Source organism: Pezoporus occidentalis, unplaced genomic scaffold (assembly GCF_034315485.1).
Source record: "Pezoporus occidentalis ecotype Australia unplaced genomic scaffold, CSIRO_AGI_Poc_V1 ctg10, whole genome shotgun sequence".
Classification (NCBI taxonomy): domain Eukaryota; kingdom Metazoa; phylum Chordata; class Aves; order Psittaciformes; family Psittacidae; genus Pezoporus; species Pezoporus occidentalis.
This window is the reverse complement of record NW_026912779.1, coordinates 7,079,858-7,086,297: the sequence shown is the minus strand read 5'-3', so window position 1 is coordinate 7,086,297 and position 6,440 is coordinate 7,079,858. Positions and strand designations below refer to the sequence as shown.

The 6,440-nt window shown below is 46.6% G+C and overlaps 1 long non-coding RNA gene across 1 annotated transcript; it reads right to left on the bottom strand.

Annotated features, from left to right (window-relative positions):
• Positions 1–289: 289 nt before the first annotated feature.
• Positions 290–5,252, bottom strand: LOC134158208 (uncharacterized). The gene is made up of 3 exons (XR_009962652.1): positions 4,831–5,252; positions 3,668–3,758; positions 290–343 (listed from the first exon to the last, which is right to left on the bottom strand). It is a non-coding gene; the product is annotated as an uncharacterized LOC134158208 (long non-coding RNA).
• Positions 5,253–6,440: the final 1,188 nt, after the last annotated feature.

Sequence of the window (6,440 nt, the reverse complement as noted above, 5' to 3'; positions counted from 1 at the left end):
AAACACCTTGCCATGCCCCCCAGGACTTCCCTTTTTCTTCTAAGTTTTGCAGTACCATAACAGCACTAGTAAGCAACACATCTCTTCCAGTAAACCTTCTCTTTTGTAACTGCATTAGGTTCTTCAACACAATCTTGAAGCCTTTGAGCTGTACCTGCAGTTAGGAGTTTGCAAGGGGAGCTGAAGTGCTCCGACAGGAGAAGCTTCAGCAACAAGCCCTGATTTTCACACCGGTCCAATTGGAGATGCACATCTGGCAGCAGAGTTTACATACCTGGGTAATGACTGGCCAGAAGAGAAATTGAATTAGTCTCATCCTTCTTCCTTTGTGGCAGCACTTCATCTGAAGTGGTAATAAAGAATAATCTCATCAACTAGCCACTGGCCACCAGTGTAATTTGTCTGCTATCGATCTGCAGTGTGATTTAATGGGGTGGAAAAGCAGGTACAGGAGAGATAATTCTGTCCCTCTCTAGGTTAAGCTGGACTTTCCCAAGTCTCACCTCCTGATGGGCTCCACTGGCCCTATCTTGCTCCCTCCATGTAACACCCATGGGTGCCCAGCTCAGGCCCTGCACACACATTTCACCCCCTGGTGCCCCAGAGCGCAAAGTCCCCAGGCCTTTCAAGAAGGAGAAATGGTTCAAATCGGTGCTCAGCTGCTGAACCCGAGAGCCTGCAGGCTTAATCTCAACCTCCCACAAAAGAGGAAGAGGTTTAACATCCATCAGGTTCTCACACCCAAACATTTGCCTTGGGAAAAGGCATTGCACTTGCTCTGCTGGCTGACATTTGGTTTCTCTACACCAACAATTGAAAGCTGAAGCTTCCCCACAAAACACCTGGAGATTTATGACTATTGTCATCAACAGGAACTGTAAAATTAAAACACAAGAACCCCCCCCATCCATAAACCAGCTCTGCCTAAACCATGCAAAAGCCATAAAAAGGAGCCGCACGCACCAACCCATAAATCCCAGCTGTCCCGTTCCACTGGCTTAATACCAAGTGATAAAGATGCCCCAGAATTCATATGGCTGCCAGTGTTTCCCTCCCCCTCACCTCGCTGATGTTATACATAAATAACACCACAATGATCTCATTTGAGTCCCTTAACCAGCAGAAGCCAGTTCTAGGAGCCCCAGCCAGTCTAGCTGGAGCGACTCACAGTGAGCTTTGATTGAAGCTGACTATTAGTGGAGACAATTAAGATGCCGTTTCAGTTTAAAGATGAATTGGCTGTGCAGCAGACAAATAGTGAATGCTTATTGCTGCCACGCTGAGGCAGGTAATCAGGGAATGAAGCTGTAATTGTGGCACCTCTTGTTTTGCTTCTGCTGGAGCGCAAGAACGCGAGATTCAATTTAACAAACAATTTGCCACAGGGCTCATGCCTGCTGGGTGGGAAAGCAAAGCTTGCTGGCAAGGCTCCCTTGGAGTTTTGCTCCTTTTTAAGCCTGTTATAAGCAAACCTGGCACTTGCTTTAACCTTTGCACCAAAGCAGAAAGGAAGAGGAGAAAGGCAGGAGCATCACTGATGTTTTGAGAGCGTATCTTGGGCTTCATCCAGAGATGATAAAAACCACACACATGTGGTGGAAAGTGTCATCATTCTCTTGATGCCTTTTGGGTCTTTGCAAGCTTCTCTGGAGAAACTAAAGGGCAGCCGGGCCAGCATCCTGGAGCAGCAAACATAGACATGTGCAAGCAGGGAGAGATTTATATACGCTGAGAGTTGCTCTCCCTTTGCAGGAGATTCAAGCTGGAGATGCTGGGTGATCTTTAGGCCAATTGTCCTTTCCCCTGCCCCACCAAGGGAGGGAAGGATGAACTGAAAAAGTTGTTACATATAGATCAAGCAGCTCCTCAGCAGCCTGCCTCTGTCCTGCTGTAAGGGAAGGAGTGTGGAGACACTCTGCAGAGCTTAAGGGGCTGGCATTTAGAGGACTCCAAAAGATGTTAGTGCAGAGATTTCCTGGACCAGACTCACAGAGCAGGGCTTTCTTGGCTTCATTACCTCTGTCTGGGATCCATCCTTGCATACAAGCACTGCCTCTAAGTTTCTAGTCTGGACTCAGCTCCTCCAACAAGGCCAAGTCCATATGTATTACAGCCAGTCTTTACGCATCCTTCCTGCTTCACTGCTGTTAGGGATTCATAATTGAGCAAGTGACTTATATAGAATAAGATCCTTGAGATTCAAAGGTTTTATCTTTTTAAGGCTAAACGTGCTTAGTGACATGCTTTAGTGGTAGACTTGGAAGTGCTTAGGCAAAAGTTGAACTTGATGATCTTAAAGGTCACAGTATCACAGTATGCTGGAGATTGGAAGGGACCTCAAAAGATCATCTAGTCCAATCCCCCTGCCAGAGCAGGAACACCTAGATAATGTTACACAGGAATGTGTCCAGGCGGGCTTTGAATGTCTCCAGGGAAGGAGACTCCACAACCTCCCTGGGCAGCCTGTTCCAGTGTTCCGTCACCCTCACTGAGAAGAAGTTCCTTCTCAAGTTTAAGTGGAACCTCTTGTGTTCCAGTTTGTACCCATTACCCCTTGTCCTATCATTGTTTGCCACTGAGTAGAGCCTGGCTCCATCCTCGTGACACTCCCCCTTTATATATTTATAGACACTAATAAGGTCACCCCTCAGTCTCCTCTAAACTATAAAGACCCAGCTCCCTCAGTCTTTCCTCATAAGGGAGATGCTCCACTCCCTTAATCATCTTTGTTGCCCTGCGCTGGACTCTCTCCAGCAGCTCCCTGTCCTTCTTGAACTGAGGGGCCCAGAACTGGACACAATATTCCAGATGGGGTCTCACCAGGGCAGAGTAGAGGGGAAGGAGGACCTCTCTCGACCTACTAACCACCGCCCTTCTAATACATCCCAGGATGCCATTGGCCTTCTTGGCCACAAGGGCACAGTGTTGGCTCATGGTCATCCTGTCGTCCACTAGGACCCCCAGGTCCCTCTCCCCTACACTGCTCTCTAACAGGTCGTTCCCCAACCTATACTGGAACCTGGGGTTGTTCCTGCCCAGATGCAGGACTCTACACTTTCCCTTGTTATATTTCATCCCGTTATTCCCTGCCCAACTCTCCAGCCTGTCCAGGTCTCGCTGGATGGCAGCACAGCCTTCTGGCGTGTCAGCCACTCCTCCCAGCTTAGTGTCATCAGCAAACTTGCTGATAGTACACTCAATTCCCTCATCTAAATCATTGATGAATATATTAAATAATACCGGTCTTTTCTAACCTAGTTGATTCTATATTTTGAGATCTCAGAATCAACCAGGACCTTGTTACTTCTTCAGGATGCAGACACTGGCACAACTCTTTTGGTCAAAAGAAGGACAAAGAAAGCTGTCCTTTGGTTGCTAGTCTGGCCTAGCTCAGAAAATGAGGACATCAGAGAGATCTTTTCCTTTCAATCAATTTGTCTTTGGAAGTGGCTCTCTTTCTCCTCCCCACAAACATACAGGAATTAGAGAACATCAGAGAGCACAGAGGAACATTTAGTGGTTGGTAACTAGAAAGGCTCAACAGAAACCTTAAAGCAAAACAAAATGCAAACAAAAGAGACAAAGCACCCTCAGTCTTCTGAAGTGCTGCTGGTCGCAGTCCTCAGTGAAGACATTTTCTTGCCTACAAGTACAATAAGGGACTCACCATCAGTCGGATCCTGTTCTTCACTCATCAGCCTTGGAAAAACCCTGGGACTGCCAGCAGCAAATTTAATGGGACTTCAGTCAAGTGCAACCTAAAGGGAAGAAAATCTCATCTAATTAAAGTTCAGAGTTTGGATGGAGACAGCTGTCAATGCCAAGAGCTGTGTGCTCTGGCAAAGCAAGAGGCAGAGAAGCACAAACAAATACTTCATAGTTCATACATCAGCAGCACTGAGTACTTGAGGAAGGTTGAGGGTGTTGAAAGGGAATGATCTCCACACTGGTGAAAGTTCACGTCTAACACCTCCAGCCACCAGCCAGCCTGGCCTTCTTACAGAGCTTTCCCTTGCTCACATGTCTTGCAGAGACTCAGCCCTGACCAAGAAGGGATATCCATTACAGGGTTATCATTCTGAGGCAAGATGAAGCCTTTTTATTGATCCTTATTAAATAACCACCATTGCACCATGAGGTCTAGCTTGCTGCTCCATCATCATGGAGCTGAGGCAGATGCCCTGGAGCGGCATGATAGACTACAGAAAACCAGGACTAAACTTACTCTTAAGTAGCTCTCTCACCTCTCCCAGCTGAATAAGAATGCATCTTGTTCTTTCAGACAAACTAGTCACGGGTTTCTATTTAAAGGACATGAGAATGAACAGCAAAGAAGCATTTGGACTCATCCCAGTGCATATACGGAATTCAAAGCTTTTGGGCTGGTCAAGAGTTTCAGGTGTGCTGATCTTAGTGTGAAGACTGCACTTTGAGGCAGCTCCACAACTCAAGCCCTCAGTATCCCTTGTACTGCAGGAGCTATTTAGCACCTGCACAAGGAAAGGTAACTGGCTTGGCTTGTAATCCCTGTGTGCCCCTTGACAGCAGAACCTGCTCCCTGACCAAAGGTTGAGAGCTGTGAGTTTATGTTACTGGGAAGGAAGGGGACAGATGTGGCAACTCCTTCAGGCTGCCCCAGGCACCTAATGCAGGGGCATATTACAAGGAAAAGAGGTGTATGTGTCCCAAAAGGTACCTATCTCCAATGCCCAAGATGGCTAGAGATAAACACTGCAAGTGTCTTTCCCTTCTGACTCAAGTAGGTCATGTTCACTGCTCTGCTATACACCTGGGCAGGGAAATCAGGCAGAGAAAGGTCAAATACCTCACCTTGTAAATGCTTGCATGAATGCTTAATCTCTCTCCTGTGAGCAGTCTCACCAGCTCCAATGCAACTGTAGATATTTCATAAAGAAGAGGAAAGATTTCTAACTCACTACCTGCCTCTGAGGGGATTTGAGGAGTCAGGGGGCAGAGATCCCAGATCCTCATCCAAGCCAAACCCCAGTTTGCACCATTCTTCTGCAGCATAATTCAAGCATCAAGCCTGATGTGACCATCTCTACCACCACCATGGTTTTAGCTATACAAAGCTCTGCCAGAGCTGACTCCCTCTGGCTTTAACACACAGAAGGTTATACTCACATTTCCTGGCAAACCACTCCTATTATCTTAGGACCCAGACACAGCACACAATGCTCTCTGGTCCAATAAACCATAAACTCTATTACAGCAAAGTGGAAAATGCTAAAACCACCCCAAACAAAGCAACCACACAACAAAAACACACAAACAAAACCAACCTCCTCCCCATAAGGGCAGTGGGTCTCCAGGCTTTATACCATATTCCTTCCACCCAGAAAAAAGCCTGGAACGTTCCAACCCATCAGCTGAGGCCACTTGAGTCTTCTAATGAGACAGATTGGGCAGCCCTGAGCCCACCCCTAGCTTCACCTCCCCGTACCTTGGCCAGCTGCTGAGTGATTTGGGAGCCCCTCAGCATCCTCAGTGAGTTGAAGCCTTGAAAGGGAACACCATCAATCAGCCATCACTTCTGAATGGAAACCTCTCTAAGGATGCACCCACTGGTGCTGCCCCTTCAAGACTCATGGGGTCACAAGAGGGACCCCCAGGGCTAGGTCTGCAAAAAGCTGTTGGGCATCACTACAAGTGAAATTTGTGCCCTGGTTGGAGCAAGGGTACTTCAAGCTGCTCAAGTTCCTCGTGTCATGGATACTTGAGCCCTGGTAAACCATAACTCACTGTTCTTATCTTCTTGGGGCAGGGGACAAAGTCATACAGAAAATGTTAACTATAAACGCCTTTATTTGGAAACAAATACATATGTTACTGCACTAAATTAAGTCTGCTAAGGAGATGGAAATTAGATCATTTAAAAGCAGAGAGCTCTTTCACATTGTTTCAGCAGAATCATCTCTTTTGTTGCCAGGCAAGGGGCTCATTTGGGGGGAAAACAAACACATCTTTTACGATTATGGCCATTCAAAGCAGTTTCTTGCACTCTAAATTGTCTAACATGAAGGATCAATGGTGTCCTCAGATGACGGTTTAATTAAAAACTCCGCCTTTCTTCCAGTTGAGATCTGCAAAACAGCTCTGGATGGCTGATGGATGGTTTGCCATTGCCTTGCCTCCCTGCTTCTGGGTGTTTTATTCAGACTTTTAATTGCTGCCATTTGAGGATTATTGATTAACTGTAATTGCTCTTTTTCTCAGGCATCTCCCTAGTTATCTCCAGCTATGTGGTCTAGGCAAAAGATGAAAGCAGAGAGCTTTAGAACCAGTAATGGCTTTTCTTGTCTGTTAATGAAGATATAGATAGCTTGATTATGCGTGTGTTCGACTCCTGTGCCTGGACCCTGCATTGGCTTGAACTTGAAAGTGGATCAGCTTGCAAATTCTTTTTCTTTAAGGAAAAC